Consider the following 20104-nt stretch of genomic DNA (forward strand, 5'->3'; position numbering starts at 1 on the left):
CTCCTGTACCTGGTCCTGCACTGCACCACTAGCACCAGTGGGATCCCCACCTCCAGACCCCGTCTCTGTTGCTTGCACGGCCTCCTCCTCCACCAAACCCCCCCACCAACCTGGATGACCCCGTGCCATCTTCCCCCGTTGGGCCCTGTGGGGTCCCAGCTGCCCCTTCTGCTGCCGAGGAGTCCAACTCCAACCTCCGCCTCTTGGACCTCCCCCCGGCAGCTGCGGCCTGGGACGCGGCACCGGACTCCTCACTCCCCGACGAGATCACAACATGGGAGGGGAGCTGGGCCTTGCGTCTCCGGCTGGCGGTGGGAACCCCGCCGCTGTGCTCCACAGCACCTTCTCCACCTTCTTCATCAGTTGACGCTACAGACAGGGAGAAATAAAACACAGGCATCAGGGCACTGTACAATGGACACATACACACATGACAGTTGTACATGAGTGGCATTGGCAAACCTCAGACATGCCATCACAATCCCCAACACACATGTCATTTCAACTCGCACACATGAGCCATACCACAGCCATATCGCAACTGCCAGCACCATCCATACACATACAACAGCATGAGCAGGCAAAGCTGAGCCAGACATCACATGCAACACAGGAAGTGCACCACACATGTACACACACCACCACACTTGCATGCATGTGTACACCTCTGCCAAGTGTCGCAGTGTTCAGATGGGCATCCATGTCACATCTGCCAATCAGGCTTCCACATCCCGCTGTCACATGCATCCATGTTGCATCACTGTTGCACCCTTGTCAAATACACACAAATGCACATGTACACAGTGCTGATACATGCAGCTGAAAACAACATACATGCGTGACATCACGGACATGTCTACTTACATACACATTCATCCAAACATGTGTGACCACACAACTGCATTTGGCATGCAAGCCTACACACACAAGCACCATCCACGTCTCACACATTACAGCCCTCGCATGTGTTAGCCCCACGGCCCTGTACAACCCCACCCATACTCGACCCCATACAAACAGATGTGCAACCTGCACACTACTGAAACATCACCACACACACAGCTCACAATCAGGATGCATGTACACTTACCGCTCGACTACAGACGGGTCTGCCTCTCAAGGACCTGGATGTGGAGCGCTAGGGATATGCGTTCCAGGACCCTCATCTGATCTTCCGACAAGTGGCCCCGGCGCCCCTTGGCATCCGCTGCCTTCAAGAGGCGCCGGGCCTTGTTCAGGGTCCTGGACCTGAAGTCCTCCCAGCGCTTCTTGACATGTTGGAAGTCGCGGACTGCCACCCCCTCCGCGTTGATGGCAGTCACGATGTCAGTCCAGATCCGAGTCCGTCCTTCCTTGTCGGCGCAGGAACTTCCGAAGAGGGCATCATACTGCCCCAGGACTTGCTCCACCAGGACACCAACTTCCCTGGCACTGAAGCTGGTGCCCCTCTGCCTCTCTGGCCGGGGGTTGTCAGTGGTGCCAGATGTTGCAGTGCCCGACATGACAACCCCAGAGGCAGGAGTGGGTGGGCAACTGGGTCCTGGGGCTGGGCTGTGGAGCGATGGAATCCCAGTCGGGAGTCTTCGGTTCCAGCAGGGGTGTTCACAGCAACAGCACCCCTGGCTGATGTGCAGGCAGCAAATGGCAGGGCACGTGGGCAGCAGGCAGTCAGGCAGCAGCAGATGGAAGGTGGGAGCGTGCTCAGGGCTCTGGGGGGCAGTAGTTCGGCCTTCTGGGCAGGAGCGTGGTCTTCCGTGTGCTTACGCGTGGCCAGCTTGATACGGAGTGATTTGGCACGTGAAAATTAGGCACGTCAGCGTGTAATTCGAGGAAAGGCCCTTAGCGCGTAAGCGCGTCTGCACGCATACGCAATTTCATTGGACAGAAGGCCCCTCAAGCGCAAGCGCCCCTGTGACGTGACGCGCACAGGCGTGCATGGGCATTTCAGCACGCGTGAAAAACTGCACGTCCGCGTGTAATACGAGGAAAGGGCCCATGCGCGTAAGTGACGTGACGCGCGTGCGTTTCCCTCAGCACGGGTTAAAGGTGAGCGGGCCCAGCAGTTCGCTGTACGTGCCTTTCGTGGAGACCGACGTGTGTTGCTGCTTCCTGTTGTTTCGCGCGCCATCACAACTTCACAGCTATCAAGGACGTAGCTCTTCTTTTGGCGGGGGTATTGGCTACGCGTTTTTTTCTGCATCGCGCTAGTCAGATGGTGAGTCGCACACTCTCTTTTTCCCACTGCGGGTGCCCCTGTGTATCGCACCCATTTTCGATGTCATAGTAGCCTGCGTGTCCCACGCGTACGCGTTATTCGTGTTACTGGGTGCCACCGCGTACTGCGGGAGGTTGAATCCACGCACGTAGGCTGCAGGGTTGCGTGCACGGTTTTACTGCAGTTTTGGGGTGCCTGAGCGTTGCGTGACCCGTCACTACATCACCGGGGTCACATACAGCCTTGCAGGTGAAGGGGGGCTGTTAACATCTTGCTTCCCACCCCCTTCACCCCAATTGCCCAGGTCAATTGTCGTGTACACCTCCCATTGGCACCACTCCATCTGTGCCGGCACTACTACATCTCTGCCATGGTTGGGAGGACACCAAAGGTGAGGGGCGCCTCAGCTGGGCGTACTCCTCGTGGCGGGCGTGGTCAGGGATGTGGCCGTGGTGACCAGGGAGTGGGGGGACTCCAGGGTGTCCAGGGCGGCCACAGAGGGGGAAGAGGCAGGGGTGCGCCACTTGAGCACAATGTTGTGCCATGTGTCGGTGCAGTCATGCCACCACCCCCTGTGGTTCCGGGGGATGCAGCTTCTGCATCTGGCACTGGTACCCGTTCGACCCGGCAGTCGGTTCCATCGACTGCCACGGGCCGAAGGGTAGTGGTAGCTGCAGGTGCAGCTGTGGACACCGCCACCCAGGCTCGAGGTCTGCCAGCGCAGGCTGCGTTGGCACTTGAAGAGCCCTTGGTAGATCTCCAACAGGCCAGGAGGGAAACCATAGGGGCATGCCGGGCTGCTCAGACCAAGACACGTGTCCCTGGGGCAGTCATGTCATCTGCTGCCCCGAACAGCCGGATGTTGGCAAGTGCAGGGGCAGATGCACCCAACAGCACCCCGGTTGTGAGTCTGCCAACCAGGACCGTTGCGGTCAATGACCCTGCCACAGCTGATGTTGCTGCGCAGGGTCCATTAGTGGGCACCCAGCTGCCACTGACACAAGTCAGGCCTTTGGTCATCCCTCCACCTGCCACTCCCTTGGCTCAATCCACCGAACCCACTGGCCATACTTGTCAGGGCGGCATTAGCCAGCCAGGGTCTGCGCCACAGTCCAAGAGGAGGAAGGTTGCACCTGCAGCACAGGCTGGGACCCCTGCACGTCGAGGAAGAAGCCTTTCTGTAAGCAGGAACTGGACTTCCTCGTGGACTATGTGCGGGGCCACAGCCGTGACATGCTAGTGGGTGCCAATAGTCAGACTACGGCTGCCCATCGTGACACCCACTGGAAGCATGTTGCGGAACATGTCAGTTCATTCGGCCATGAGGTGCGCACGGCACAAGAGTGCAAAAAGCGTTGGAATGACATCAAACTCAGCACTAAGGCTAAGCGTGCCTCTAATTACAACTTGACTCTGGTGACTGGCGGTGGGCCTCCACCAGATGAGGAAGAGCTCACTCTGCATGAGGCACTCGTTGCGGAGTTCATACCACCTGAATTGGTCGAAGGAGTGGGAGAGATGCTGGTTTTGATGCCCAGTCCAGTGAGTGTTGATGCATGTTTGTTGAGGACGTGTGTGTTTCACTTTTGGGATGTGTTGTGCATGATTGCCGCTACATGTGACGTGTACATGGTTCTGATGTGTAAGTAATGCAATGCTTCCGTCATGCATGTCTCCTCTGCCTGCATGCGGGGACTCCATGTAGGCATGCTCCCTTGCCCCTCCTCCGCCACTCTGCACCCCAGTTCCACCTTTGCACTGGTGTTCTTCAATCTTGCCAATGTGTACTTTCTTGTTCATGCGTCCTGTGTAGATGCTAACTTCCAGCGTAGAATCTGCCAAACATATGCCGTGTGGTTGTTTAGGGTCTGACAATCTGTGTGGCTCACAGGGCTCAGCCTGTTCAATGGCCAATGACTCTGTCCAACTGTTGTTGTGTCTTCTTCACACATGGGCGGAATCCAGAGTTTTCATCATGTGTCCTGCTTACTGTCCCAGCATCATTTGCAGTGTTGTCACTTGAATCACATTCAGCTGTTGATGCCAGTCAACACTGCCTGTCAATACACAGGTGTATGGTCAGCCTTTTGATACCATGCTAGGCATCCCTGCTTTGGTACTGGGGTGGAGGGGTGCTTGGCTTCTAGATATGGTACACATTGAATGCACAATGCACGTGATGTCTGAATTTGACATTGCACTGACTTCACATTTCCTGGCACACACCATGGAGTCCTTGTACATGTAGGTAGTGAGTGGCGTACACATTTTATGCACTGCATAGACTCACTTCCATGGAAACTGCCACCTTTCAACAGGTCTGATCACAGAAGCAATTCAAAGTTGACCCAGCATGCTTGGCAGGTTATGTGTTGTGTGTCACATGTCTGCCTGATGCATTTGCTGTTGGTGTGTGTGTGTGTTGTGTGCTTCTGACATGTGTAGTGACCTTTTTTCTCCCTATTTTTCAGGTGATGACGCAATGGAGGCAGAGGATGGTGTTGTCATGCCAGACACAGGGTTGTTACCACTACATCAACCCGGCACTAGTGGGGGTCGTGGGGTGGTAGGCCACCAAAACCCCCAAGTGCTACAGTCCATCTTGTCTCTGGCTGCCTATGAGTCCAGCCTTGATGACGACTCTGACGTCCATGTTGAGTTGGATGAGCATCAAGTCCATGTGTCAGGGGTGAGTTATTCTGATGTGGACACTCCTCTGTCTGCGACACCTGCACTGAGGGATTAGACAGTCTTGGTTCCTCCGCCCGTGGTGGATCGGGATGCAGGGTCACCCTCCACACCAGTCACTGATGTGCCTGGGACATCACGTCATCGGGGGCATGTAGTCATGCAGCCGCGGGCGGTGCCAACACAGCGAGGACCCCCGGTCCTTGGGTCCCGCAGGGGTCAAACCCGGCAACGCGGTCGCCGCGCGCAACCGCAGTATACTAAGTGGGCGCAAGACATGACTGCCAATTCAGAACGGCAGAGGGCAGCAATGGAGAACATCGCTGAGAGCATGGAGCGTGTTGCCCGATCTGTGCTCCCCCCTGCTTGGCAGGTGCTTCTCCAGCAGCAGGCGGCACGGTCCACGGCCCGCTCGCTCAGGCTGGGCATGGCGGCCTCAGACAGGGCACGCCAGGCTGAAATGTCGTCTCTGCTTCAAGCAATTGCTGCTCACGCAGAGGCGCACATGGATGCTCTGAGGGAGGAGTATGCTTCCCTCAGATCCACTCTGGGTGTCCTTATGATGTCCCAGAGGCAGCAGGCAGAGGAGAGGTTTGCACAGCTTAAGCATACCATCTCGGCTGAGCTACAGGCTTGCCGGGAGGTGCAGCGGTTGTCCAGCCAGGCCTTGCAGGAGGAACTCCGTGTTACACGTGCTACCTTGCAAGAGGAAGCACGTGTATCACGTGAGGTTCTGCATGCAGACCTATGTCACATCGCCACACAGAACCAGGCTCACCCGTCCGGCAGACTTGCTGCCGACGAGGGGCAAGCTGCGGCTAGGCGTGGCCAGGCTACTGTGCCACGTCCTCCTTTCCAGGATGAGCCAGACTCGGACGACCATCTATCTCCCACATAGGTCGGGCTGTGCAGGCGTTGAGCCCATGGAGGTTTTTTTTTTGGCTCAGCATCATCGCATGTGGATGTTGAGCAGCACCCTGTACCTCCCCCCTCCTGGGTGCCTCCCCTCCCCCCGGGTCATATGTGGCCATGTTTGATTTTTCTTTTAGTTTAGTTAGTTAAGTTTCTGTTTGATAGTTAGTTTAATTAGGTAATGTAGGTTTTCCATAGTTAGTGTAATTAGTTAATAGTTAATATATTTTAAAATTGCTTGTCTATTGTGCTTTCATGTGATGGTGCGGTGCTTTGTGGCTTTTGAAGGCATCCACTGTCTGTTCCAGCTGGGCCCTTCAGGCTTGTCTTGTGTATGTGTTTGCTGCTTGAGGTCCTTGACTCACATATGCCACTCCTGCCTCCCTTATCCATGGGCTCGCAAGGATGGTTCGGTGTCACAAACATTTACACAAGGGCTTTGGACTGTCATATCTGTGGCATGTCTGGTGCTGTGTGACTTATGTTTACACCCCTAGTGGGGATGATTTTGGTGTTATTGTCCACTGTTCAGCTTTTGCTAGATGGGGTGTTTCATGATTAATGTGTACATTAATTGCTATGCATTGTGTAGTATGTTTCTTATCTTTACTGTACACATGCTTGTTGCAATTCATGCTGTAGATAGTGTTCCACACTTTGGATGTGAAAGACGGACTGATGGTGTGAGTTATGATGTGACTCTCTGACATGGTCAAGTAATGGGATGCCTGAAGAAACACACGCAGATGACTTTGAGGCATTAATCATGTGTTTCTTGCCCTTTCTGCAGGGGGATGAGCCTCCAGAGCACCTTTGCCAGCAGACATGGCCCATTGGACATCTGAATTCTGGACACGTTTGTTGGTGCCCACATGCACATGTGTGCACAAGCAGAGGCACAGGGATTGCAGACCTACATCCTAGAACAGCTGACGTGTTCCAAGGAACTCCAGGCAAGGTGAGCAGCACAGGGGGGCCACAACACAGCAAAGCTTGCACCAGGCGAGTTGCACATGCAGGCTTAGTCACAGCACTGAGGGTGAGCTTGGACGAATATTGGTGTTGAAGCACACAATGCAGCTCAGATGTGTTGGTGGGTTGATGGCTGTTGATTGTAAGGTTGTCTGGGACACCTGCAGGGGCACTGGCACATACCCTCCGGTACACCAAGGTCCATTGAGGCACTTGTATCAACCATGTAGCCTTCCGAGACATGGAAAGGGGCAGCTCACAGGGACATACAGCAAGGGACATACTCGGGTGCAGTGCATTTCATTTCCATGTGCATTTTGATACATGCACTGCCAACTTTGTTTTGGTCATGGTGGTACGCAACTTGCTCTGAAGTCATGGCTTACTATATGGGTCTGTCTGCCTACCCAGGGAACATTGCATGTTGTGTGAATTGTGACACATTGGTGTTCCATTTGCCACGCACCCACCGGCGGCTGACTTACTGCATTGACTGTGTATGACCCGTCACAGGGGTAATGTTATATATGGGTACGAAGCATCTACACCAGATTGTCTGTTTGTAGAGTAGTTTGTTGCTATGGGGCATGTTTGGTGGTGTGTTTTTGTGTAATTGGCACGTACAGGTTGTTGACTGTGGCTCTCTTTGCAGCATTGCAGTGCTCCTGTAACCGGACCTGAGAGTGCGCAGGCAGGAGGCCAGCACTCAAAACCAGAGCTAAGTGTCTTGTTGTTTTTCTTTCAAACTGCTCTGCATAGGCTTGCTGGGGGGTGCACTAATGCATGGATGTATGTGTGATTCAATTTGGTATGTTTTTTTCCCCCTAATCACCCGGAATCCTATGCAATTTTGAACCCTGTACCCTCTACCCGGTGTTCCTGCTTCCCGTACCTATCCAAGCAACGTTCCCTAACCCTCTTTCCCCGATGGGGTTGTGGATGCCTGTGTAAGCCCCAAACTTGCAGGCGCCAAAACCCTAGAGGGGGTGGTTGGTTCGTACCACTCCTAAGCCTGGACTACAGAAGGCCATGACAATGATGTCTAAGTTTGTTTGGATTGTGTATGTGTTCATGCAGGTAGTACAATCTTCGTGCATTCCCTACTTTCATGTGTCATTCCTCCTCCCCTCTCCTGCCACTCATTCCAGTTATCCAGTGTGCCAACACCTGTCCCGACTGCATATCCCTGAACCTCCTTCCCCACCAGGGTCTCAGGGGCCGGTGTGAGTTTGACCTTGCAGGCACCCGGGACACGGTGGGGGTGGTTGTTTCGTGACACTCCTGCGCCTGTACACGGGACCTGTGACAATACACATCCGTTCATGGTGCATCATCCTATGTTATGTACCACACATGGTTCACATCCTGTTGTGACATTGTTTTACTGTGCTACCTTGGTTGTTGCATCATTGTGGTAGTACTTGGCCTTTGTGAGGTACTACTACGTCAAGTCATCTACTGGAGGGTGTTCGGGTTCGTTTTTATGCCTTGGATTTTGTGATTTTGGAAATGAGTGTGGATTCTGAGGGTGCAGGCACCTTTTTACACACAAGGTGGGAGATGGTGACGAAGGGTAAAGGTGTTCCTGTGGCCAGGTGGAATTGAGGGTTGAAGGCTCCTGTAACGCTCACCTGATTCCCGTAGAGGCGCCGGTCTTGACTGGGCGTATACCGTATCTTCAAAGGTGATGTGTAACACACGGCTGGCTCTTTGGGCTGGACCTCTGTGCACTGTATGTCTGGCTCGAAGGGTAAGATGTCTGCAGATAGAAAATGTGGGATTAATGAACTGGGTTATTGAATGTCTCTCTCTTCTTCCCTTTCTCTTCTCCTGTAGAACCCCAAAGGTTAACGCTCTCACCTTAGGTAAGTGAACGCCGTGCTCTCCATCTGCCTCGAGGCAGGGTGCTGTAACCAGTTTCTTCACTGGATAAGGGGAGCAGGCCTCTTGACTTCAGAGGACTGCTGTCCGTCGTTTACTGCACGAACGGTAAGTTTCGAGTAATTCTAATGTCTTTAAAGTCTTTAGTAATGATGTCTCTTGTTTTGCAGGGTTCCGGCGATGGCGGATGGCGGGCTGAAGTGAGTTGAAGATGGAGCCCGTGTGATGAATAGAAGCGCCTGGAAGCACGTAAGTAAGCGCTTGTTGCCTGCTTCACGATGCGCTCTAACTGTCTTTTTATTTTGCAGGTACAAGTTCGGGGCTGCTGCAGGGTGCCGGAATACCCACTGGGTGAGATGTGGAAAGGAGTAATGGCACGTGAGTATTAAAGTTCCCCAATGTCTTTAAACGCACCTTGTTTTGTCTTTCAGATGCGGGATGCAGCGTCGAAGGCCTCCGGAGCGTGCGAAGAGTTGGTAAGCTTTTGTCTTTCAGATGCCGGAATGCAGTGTGAAGACCTCCGGAGCGCTCTAACTGTCTTTTTATTTTGCAGGTACAAGTTCGGGGCGGCTGCAGGGTGCCGGAATACCCACTGGGTGAGATGTGGAAAGGAGTAATGGCACGTGAGTATTAAAGTTCCCCAATGTCTTTAAACGCACCTTGTTTTGTCTTTCAGATGCGGGATGCAGCGTCGAAGGCCTCCGGAGCGTGCGAAGAGTTGGTAAGCTTTTGTCTTTCAGATGCCGGAATGCAGTGTGAAGACCTCCGGAGCGCACGAAGAGTAGGTAAGCCTTTGTCTTTCAGATGCCGGAATGCAACGCGAGGCGTTGGTGACAGCCGATGGACCCGGTAAGTGAAGAGCTGTCACTGAAGACCATAATGCTAACCTGTTCTTTCTTGTCTTTATAGGTGTTGCTGAAGACTGGATTCAGAATGGTAAGCCTTTTCCCTTAGGCCCAGGATCAGATGCAGAAGACACGATGAGCGTTCTGCTGCTGAGGATGCAGAATAACGCAAAGCAAGATTCATCCATCGGGTGTGGTTTAAATAGCCTCCTGTAGTGCTTAGGTGTCTCCTTCCACAGCCACGCCTAGGTAAGAAAAGAGTTCCTGCTTTCCAGAAGAGTTCCAGTGTTCTGAATCTAGGGAGTGGCTCCTGCCCCACCCAACAGGAAAAGTAGTTCCAAACAGAAGAGGATCAGAGACTCAACTGGCAGGCAAGTAAGCAGCATGGTCTGCTGCAGGTAAGTCCACCCAAGCATTATGAGCCCGGCACTTCCAGCGCTGGGACTGGGCATATTTATGAGCCTGGTGCCACTGGCGCCAGGACTGGGTCCAAAAGGTCCCAATTGGGACTGGTTGGCACTCGGAACCTGGGTTAAGGATCTGCTTCCAAGGGAGTTGGGAAAACCCTGACCTTTTGGAAGCAGAGATCATGACAGTACCCCCCCTCAAGGCCCCTCCCAAACCGGGCTTCTCCGGGGGTTTTGGCTTGTCAGGAAATGTTCGGTGAAATCTTTTGATTAGGCGAGGAGCGTGGACATATTCAGCAGGTTCCCAGGATCTCTCTTGGGGGCCGTAGCCTTTCCAGTCAATTAGGTAGAATAGTTTAGATTTGGAGATCTTGGAGTCCAGAATGCTTTTGACTTCAAACTCGAGTTCTCCATCAACTAGGATAGGTTTTGGAGATTTGGTTAGTCGGGTTTGAGGTTGCACGGTTTTAATAGAGAGACGTGGAAGACCGGATGTATCTTCATGTGCGGGGGCAAGTCCAACTTGACCGCTACTGGGTTTACTATGGTAGTGATGGAATAGGGACCAAGGTATCTTGGGTTGAATGTGCGTGGCCCTTTTAGAGGTAGATATTTGGTGGATAACCAGACTTGATCCCCTACTTGATATTGAGGGGCTTCCTTCCGATGTTGCTCCTTTCTTGTATTGTTCTTTAGCCCTTTGAAGGTGAGAAACAGCTTCCTTAAAGGCTTGGGTGATTGTAGAATGCAGGTAGTCTACTGCTGGTGTTTCAAGATCTTGGAGGGGATCCAACTCCGAGGTTCGAGGGTGACTGCCGTACAAAAGAAAAAACGGGGTTTTCCCAGTTCCCGAATGGACAGAGTTATTGTAGGCATATTCGGCTATCCAAAGGATGTCTTTCCAAGTTTTTTCAGTTTGTTGCAGCATGCAGCGTAAATACTGTTCCAGAGTTTGATTGGTCCTCTCGGTTTGTCCGTCGGTCTGAGTGTGGTGACTGGTCGATAGTCTCACATCAATTTGAGCCGACCGACAGCAACTTCGCCAAAAATGAGAAATAAATTGACTACCTCGATCCGAAATTAGAACCGAAGGAAAACCGTGCAGTCGGACGATGTTTTCGAGAAATTCTCGGGCCAGAGTTGCTGCTGTTGCCAAGCCTTTGAGCTGAATGAAATGCGCCATCTTGGAGAATAAGTCCACGATTACTAGAATCGTATTGTATCCGGAGCATGGAGGTAGATCGGTGATGAAGTCCATAGAAAGCGTATGCCAAGGGCGAGGTGGGATGTCAATAGGGCGTAAGAGGCCTGCTGGTCTTTCCTTTTGACTCTTGTTTTGGGCGCGTACTCCACAGGACATTATAAAGTCTCTGATATCTTTTTTCCAAGACGGCCACCAGAAGTAGCGCTTGATCTTTTCTGAGGTCTTGGCCATACCGGGATGTCCTTCCATTAAAGAATCGTGATAACAAGAGATTACTTTTTTCTGTAAATCTGTGCTGGGTAGGTATAATCGTTCTTGGAAATACAATAAGTTGTCCTTTACTGCAAAGTCCTTTCCCTACAGATGCCAATTCTGTATGTCTGCTGGAGTTACAAGTTGCCTGGCTTTATCCTTAACTTCCTCTATGGATTCTGTGGCGATTACACCCAGAATTCTTTGTTCGGGAATGATTGGTACAGGTTTAGGGTTGATCAAGTGTTCTTCCACTCCCATCCGAGAAAGGGCATCAGCTTTACCGTTTTTTGTACCAGGTCGATAGGTAATTATGAAGTCAAACTCGGCAAAGAATAATGCCCAACGGAGTTGTCTAGAGGATTAGGCTTTTGCGGTTTTCAAATATTGCAGGTTTCGGTGATCCGTAATTACAGTAACGGTGTGTCGGGCCCCCAGCAGATAATGCCGCCAAGCCTTAAAGGCAGACTTGATAGCCAGAAGTTCCTTGTCAGTAATCGTGTAATTGATTTCAGGAGGCGAGAATTTGCGGGACCAAAATGCCACGGGATGCAACTGATTGGTTACCGGGTCCTTTTGTGATAGAACTGCCCCAATGGCAAGGCTTGAAGCATCAGTTTCCACGATGTAGGGGAGTCCGGGGCGAGGGTGTTTTAAGATTGGTGCAGAGATAAATTTAGTCTTCAAATCCTGGAAAGCTTGTTCCGCCTCGGTAGACCATTCAAAACGTTTGTTTTTCTTTAACAAGGCAGTGATGGGCTGGACTATTCGAGAGAATTCGGGGATAAACCTGCGGTAAAAGTTAGCGAAGCCTAACATGCTTTGCACACCTTTTACGGAGGATGGTGATGGCCATTTGAGAACTGCATCGACCTTCTTTGAATCCATACGCACTCCGCCAGGTGATAATATGAATCCCAAGAATTCAACTTCAGTCACGTTGAAAACACATTTTTCCAACTTAGCGAAAAGTTTGTGTTGACGCAATCTTTCGAGGACCATTTTCACGTGTTTCCGATGTTCAGATTCCGATGAAGAATAAACGAGGATGTCGTCAATGTAAACAACAACACACACATCAATGAGCTCTCTGAGGACATCGTTCATAAAATATTGAAAGGCGGCCGGGGCATTACAAAGTCCGAAGGGCATGACCTGATATTCAAATAGCCCATACTTGGTGCGGAAGGCCGTCTTCCATTCATCGCCCTCTTTTACTCGTACCAAGTGGTAAGCTCCTCTAAGATCCAGCTTTGTATATATGCATGCTTTTCTGACTTGGTCCAGGAGTTCAGGGATCAAAGGTAACGGATATCTATTCTTAACGGTGATCTGGTTCAGGGAGCGATAATCTATACAAGTTCTAAGGTCTCCTTCCTTTTTTGGAACGAAGAACAAAGCTGAAGAAGCAGGGGACTTGGAAGGACGAATAAACCCATTTGCCAGGTATTGATCCAGGTATTGTCGAAGGTGAAGGTTCTCAGGCTCGGTGAGGGCATAAATTCTACTACAAGGAGGAGTAGATCCAGGTATCAGGTCGATCTGGCAGTCATAAGACCTATGAGGAGGTAGAGAGTTAGCCTGATCCTTCCGGAAAACATCTTGGTATTCTAGGTATTCGGGAGGTAACTGGGGAGTCTCTGAAGAAATTGCTGCCAGTGCAACACCAGGTGGAGGGTGACAAGTAGAGACACATTCTGGAAACTGGACCGTTCTTGCTCGCCAATCGATCAGAGGATTGTGTTTCTCTAACCAAGGTATTCCTAGAATAATCTGAAACTGAGGGGCCTTGATCACATCGAACACGATCTTCTCATGGTGTCCATCTTGACTTACTAGCGTCACTTCTTGAGTGGTATGCGTTACTGGTCCGGAGGCTATCTCCGTACCATCCACCGTAGTAATGACGTCCTTTACAGCCTTGGGACAAAGAGTTAGATTCATCCTCAAAACCATTTCATGATCCACATAATTGCCGATGGCACCGCTGTCGACGTAAGCTTCAATTGCATGTAATCGATCCGGATTATCAGGGCTAATGAGGACCATAGGTGTCACGAAATGCGAGGTCACGGAACTGGTTTTCACGCTCGGCAAGAGGACCTCTATTCTTGTCGGGCGAGGTCGTTTCCCTGCTCAGAGTTTGTAACTTTGGTAACTGCAGCTCCTACTGCCTTCTTGGCAGGTTTCACCGGACAGTCTCGAAGAAAGTGCCCTGAGTTTCCGCAATAGAGGCATAATTGCAACTGTTTTCTCCTTTCCCGCTCCTTTTGTGTTAGAGGACCTTTCAGACCCCCTATTTGCATGGGTTCCCCGGAGTCTACTCCTTTGGAAGGAGTTGGCGGTTTGGAAAATACTCGAGCATCAAACTTGGAATGATCGGCCTTCCTGTTCTGCAGTCTGTGATCTATTTGAATGACTAAGTCTATATAGTCCGAACAATCTTGTGGGGGATTCACTACTTGGGCTAACACATCTTTGAGCTCTCCGCGTAGACCTCTATAAAACAGCGTAATCCTTTTGTCCTCAGGCCAGTGAGTTTCCACTATCAGTCTGTTGAAAGACGCAATATAAGCCAAAAGGTCTTGATTACCTTGTCGCAACGAAAGAAGCTCATTGTCCAAGGCCTGCCCCTGTGAATGTCTTGCGAACAGTTTTTCCATACTGAGCTGAAAAGCTTGAAAATCATGGAGGACCGGATCATCTTGATTTACTAGAGGGATCGACCAGTCTGCCGCATTGCCACTAAGGTACGTAAGCACGAAAGCTACTTTAGCTTGATCAGTTGGAAAGGCTGCTAGCCGGCATAAGAAATGCAACCGGCACTGATTGATAAATACTGCAAACCTCTTTGGGTCACCAGAAAATCGTTCGGGCGGAGCCAGAGGTACATTCCCAGGTAGGTTGATCTGCACTGGATTCATAGAGGATGTAGAAGGAAGATTTCCCCCAGATGCGGGTAACGGGGTCTGTCCGTCTTGTGACTGTAGCAATTGTCTAGCGAGATCATCTGTTCGCTCCTTGGAAATAATCAGTTCCCTTCTTAGAGCGTTCGTTTCCTGACGGGCTGCATGCACTTCTGCCCTTAGTTCCCCAAGTAACTGGGCTAGCTGGTCGGTATCCGAGGTTTCCATAGCGCCTGGACGGGAGTTTTGTGGTAGGCTTTGCGTTCTGTAACGCTCACCTGATTCCCGTAGAGGCGCCGGTCTTGACTGGGCGTATACCGTATCTTCAAAGGTGATGTGTAACACACGGCTGGCTCTTTGGGCTGGACCTCTGTGCACTGTATGTCTGGCTCGAAGGGTAAGATGTCTGCAGATAGAAAATGTGGGATTAATGAACTGGGTTATTGAATGTCTCTCTCTTCTTCCCTTTCTCTTCTCCTGTAGAACCCCAAAGGTTAACGCTCTCACCTTAGGTAAGTGAACGCCGTGCTCTCCATCTGCCTCGAGGCAGGGTGCTGTAACCAGTTTCTTCACTGGATAAGGGGAGCAGGCCTCTTGACTTCAGAGGACTGCTGTCCGTCGTTTACTGCACGAACGGTAAGTTTCGAGTAATTCTAATGTCTTTAAAGTCTTTAGTAATGATGTCTCTTGTTTTGCAGGGTTCCGGCGATGGCGGATGGCGGGCTGAAGTGAGTTGAAGATGGAGCCCGTGTGATGAATAGAAGCGCCTGGAAGCACGTAAGTAAGCGCTTGTTGCCTGCTTCACGATGCGCTCTAACTTTCTTTTTATTTTGCAGGTACAAGTTCGGGGCGGCTGCAGGGTGCCGGAATACCCACTGGGTGAGATGTGGAAAGGAGTAATGGCACGTGAGTATTAAAGTTCCCCAATGTCTTTAAACGCACCTTGTTTTGTCTTTCAGATGCGGGATGCAGCGTCGAAGGCCTCCGGAGCGTGCGAAGAGTTGGTAAGCTTTTGTCTTTCAGATGCCGGAATGCAGTGTGAAGACCTCCGGAGCGCACAAAGAGTAGGTAAGCCTTTGTCTTTCAGATGCCGGAATGCAGCGCGAGGCGTTGGTGACAGCCGATGGACCTGGTAAGTGAAGAGCTGTCACTGAAGACCGTAATGCTAACCTGTTCTTTCTTGTCTTTATAGGTGTTGCTGAAGACTGGATTCAGAATGGTAAGCCTTTTCCCTTAGGCCCAGGATCAGATGCAGAAGACACGATGAGCGTTCTGCTGCTGAGGATGCAGAATAACGCAAAGCAAGATTCATCCATCGGGTGTGGTTTAAATAGCCTCCTGTAGTGCTTAGGTGTCTCCTTCCACAGCCACGCCTAGGTAAGAAAAGAGTTCCTGCTTTCCAGAAGAGTTCCAGTGTTCTGAATCTAGGGAGTGGCTCCTGCCCCACCCAACAGGAAAAGTAGTTCCAAACAGAAGAGGATCAGAAACTCAACTGGCAGGCAAGTAAGCAGCATGGTCTGCTGCAGGTAAGTCCACCCAAGCATTATGAGCCCGGCGCTTCCAGCGCTGGGACTGGGCATATTTATGAGCCTGGTGCCACTGGCGCCAGGACTGGGTCCAAAAGGTCCCAATTGGGACTGGTTGGACTCTTAACCTGGGTTATGGATCTGCTTCCAAGGGAGTTGGGAAAACCCTGACCTTTTGGAAGCAGAGATCATGACAGCTCCATGACCCAGGTGCAGATGTTCAGTGGGTCATGGTCATTTGTGAGGGAGGGGGGGTTTTTGTTGATAGTTGCCTTGCCCTGCAGTGTAATGGGAACTCTGACATTGTAATGGTGGTATCCTATGTACATGTTGTGTTCTGCTGATCAATGCCTGTTCATGTGTTGTGTTTACCTTTCAGGTGCGAAGGGATAGTTGTGGTTTGACATGCTGGGGTGTACACATGGTGAATGTTCAGATGTGATGTGTAGAGAACACTGATGGTCACTTGCGTGCACATGCATATGTTGAGTGCATGTCCTTGCAGACCCACACACTTGCACTCTGATGCACTACATGTACTCCCACCCTTGCATATCCACGTGTACACTGTTTGCCTTCTGGTGGCCACTGTGTCCCTGCAGCACATGTTCTGTGACCAATTATGGATCCTGTGCATGCCTAATTTGCTTTTTGATGTGGTCTGTCGCTTAGATGTGATGCTCAGGGTGTGCATCACACACAATGGCTGTTCACTGTGCTGTGCGCTGAGCAGTCTGTTGCAGGAGCAGGACACAGCACACAGAAGCTGCAGTGTTGATTTTGCAATACACAATGTGCATGTAGATAGGCATTCATTGTTATATTACATCTACAACTCTTGTAATGCATTTGGAAATGACTTATTTTGGGTGGGAGGTTGTTGGTCTGTCATTTCATCTGATTCCTGGTCAGGCATCATTGTCTGATGCCACTGTACATTTTGGACATGGCAATGTGTACCTTATTGTTACTGTGTTGGTGTATGGGTATTGCTTGCCATGTCATGTTGTGGTTTGGGAGGGTTTGAGTGACATAACAGTGATGGCCATGGCCTGTTTTGCAGGTGTGTTTGATGCACACCTTGCATGTCAGGGTCATCCGCTTCTCAGAGCAACTAGCTGGGGGTAGATCTCTCTCCGCGGCAGGGCCCTCCCTCTGGAACAGCCTTCCTGCCTCACTTGAACTTGAGGGGAACCATCTCCGGTTCGGGAAGCACCTCATACCTTCCTCTTTGCTTCTGCTTTCTCTCTGCCTCTCCCTTGCGGAATTCTTCACTGGAACTGCACTGGATCTGCAACTGGGCCACTCTCACCGACCTCGGTCCCTGGCCCAGCCACTCTCCACTTGCACTGGCTCCCTGGCAACCCCTGCACTGCGGTACTGTCTCTCTATCCCTACAGCCCCCCCTTCCCAGCACTTGTCTGCACTTACCTTTGCAGTTGCCACCAGCTGACCTATGTATTTGTTTTTTGGTCTACTTCCCCTTTACTGCACTCCCCCCCTCCCCTTCCCCTTGCACTTTTCCCTTCCCCCTGCACTTGCACAATCTAAATGACACCTGGCCTAGTTGTACCGTTGTCTGTCTTCCCTTGTTCCCCCCTCCCTGCCTTATCGCACATTGAAATACTTGTGTATAGGCCATATCATGTCATATGTCATATGTGTGCCTTTTGGTCACACAGGATAGCTTGTGTTTAAGTAGCTAGGGATGCAGACGATGTGGCACTTCCATGGCAACTATCTCAGTGTGGTAGGGTTGTGACAGTTGACTGTCTCTTTGTCATCATCGATTGTCACCTGGTATGTGCCAGGCCTGTGTGCACTCCGCAGGGGTGGGAGTTTAGGTGAAAAATGTGGCCACAAGCTGGGTCCGGGCTTCCTCGCCACGTGCCCTGTCCCCTCGCACTGTCCCCTGGGGAGGTGATAATAGTTGAGATTATTAGGGTTTGGGTATTTGTCTGTGTGTGACTTGCATGCATGTGCAAGGGCATTTGCACTCACCTAGGAGCCATGTGTCGCCATGCTGCCCAGCTTCCAGGGCCCGGCTCAGGGCGGACATTCTGTATATGAAACTGTCATGGGTGGAGCCAGGGTAGTTTGCATAGACAGAGGTGATGATTCCCTTTGCATCGCATACCACCTGTACATTGATGGAATGCCAGTGCTTGCGGTTTTGGTAGATGTGCTCAGTGGCCCTTGGTGGACGTAGGGCCACATGGGTGCAATCTATGGCACCGAGCACTTTGGGGAAGTGTGCCACCCTGAAAAAATCCAGGTCAATGGCCTGCCTTTCTGCGGGTGTTCTGGGCATGTATATGTGCCTGCGGACTGAGGGGCGCGCTGTCATGATTGCCAGTACCTGGTGTAGGCAGCGTGACTGCGTGGCCTGTGAGACCCCCCCCACTATGGCAGTAGTCCACTGAAATGACCCAGTGGCCAAAAAATGCAGGACATTGAGCAGCTTCTCCAAGGGGCTCAATGCTTGGGAGCAAAGGGTGGGGGATGTAAGGTCATCTTCCCACTCCCTGACCAGGTCTAGGATGATGTGGGGTGGAAACCTATACCTGCCATAGACCTGGTCGTCAGGCATCCCAAAAAGGCTTGTCCGTGGTGCGAAAATGCATGCCCTGGCTATTCTCCTCCTCCTGTGGTGTCCCACGATTAGTGCTGCGACAAATGGGGCATTCATCGTAGCTGTATATACGTGTTTGTTGTTTGCGCGCACTTTTGTACTGTGCGCGGGGACGCTTCCTCCTGCCTTTGTGTGGCGGACGTGTTGACGCCTGTGTGCGTCTTTTGTCGTGCGCGGGTTTCCCGTATTCGGATCCATGAATACGGGTTGTTCGCGTGCGTGTGGGCGTTCCGTGTAGTTCCCTGCAGTACTTCCCCAGTTACGCCTTCTTTTTCACGCGTTGTTCCCCATTCCGCGTGTTACACCCACTGTTCCGCCCACTTTGGTTGTGTGCGCCGCGCTATGTGCGCTTTTGCTATGCGCGTAGCGCACGCCGTGTATGCCTGCGTGCGCCATGGCTGGATTGGGCGCACGGACAGCGGGAAACACGCGCAGCGTCTTCCTTGAATCGCACGCGTCGTTTCTCACGCTTGCGCTCCCTTGCGCCTGCTTGCGCATGGATTTTCGGCGCACGTTTGTTCGGCCCCTCTATCTTAACCTTAACTATGCCTAGCGCTAGCGCAAAGGCATCATATGTATTTGTGTATGTGTGTTTGGGGGTAAGAGAGTAGGGGTCAGAGGTGGAGGGTAGCAGGATGGGAATTGGGGTAGGTAATGTGTATGGGGGACACTATAACCAAAAACAAATGGTTGATTTGGGCGTGACCAAAAGTGCAGGACCAAAGTGAAACTTCCATATTCATTTTGCAACAAGTAATCTACAAGCCACTATTTTCTTTACCATGCCATAATATTATTCTTTTGGATAGTGAAGTTTTAAGAAAAACACAAAATAAACACCAAAATACTGCAATGTTGTAGGGGTGAAAAAGTTTTACGATAGTTCATATTTCTTTTGTTTTAAAACCACATTCGTACAATGGATCGGAACAGGTATTGCAGTTATAGGGAAGATGTCTCTCTATTTCTCTCTCTCTCTCTCACTAGGACTTTAGTAATCTCCTTGTGCTAGTACTGGCATTGTACTTCAGCCAATAAGGGTGAAGATTTTTAAGCAGTACTAAGAGCATTTGCCTTTCATTGGATAAGAACCAACATTACTTTCTTAGTACACTACACTGATCCAATCTGTGCGTAAGCTCCCCACTAGCCAGTTGCTCTAAACGGACCATCAACTCAGCACTTATATTAACCTGAATTAATCTGTGAACACTTTCCAGTTCACCAAGGTTGCAGACCGTCGGAGCGACAAAATGCACCATTTCATATTGTCGGTAATTTCCATATGAGATGTTAAGCCAACCCTCTGTGCTCCAACACCGCCTACACCACTGCATAGCCCCTTCATGGATACACTTAGCCCCTTCTGGGATTTCTCCCATCCTTGGACCCCAACGGTGTCTTACTTTTGATTAATTCATGCAACAATTTTAAAGGAAGAGACTTGTAACATTAGCACCGAAATGCAAACCAGGTTGGTGGTCATGTGATGTTACAAAATGCCAATTCAGGGTTAATGCAGCTTTCATATCAAAGTGAATAACTACACACCTACAATGGACACACATTAATAAAGTGATGATTTATTTTGCAACCCTGGGTCAAAGGGCCCACATTTTACTCTTTGTGGACGGTAGTGCCCAATTTTACCACGATCTACTGAT

The sequence above is a fragment of the Ambystoma mexicanum genome, chromosome 8 (genome assembly GCF_040938575.1).
Source record: "Ambystoma mexicanum isolate Mex_15411 chromosome 8, UKY_AmexF1_1, whole genome shotgun sequence".
NCBI classification, from domain to species: Eukaryota; Metazoa; Chordata; class Amphibia; order Caudata; family Ambystomatidae; genus Ambystoma; species Ambystoma mexicanum.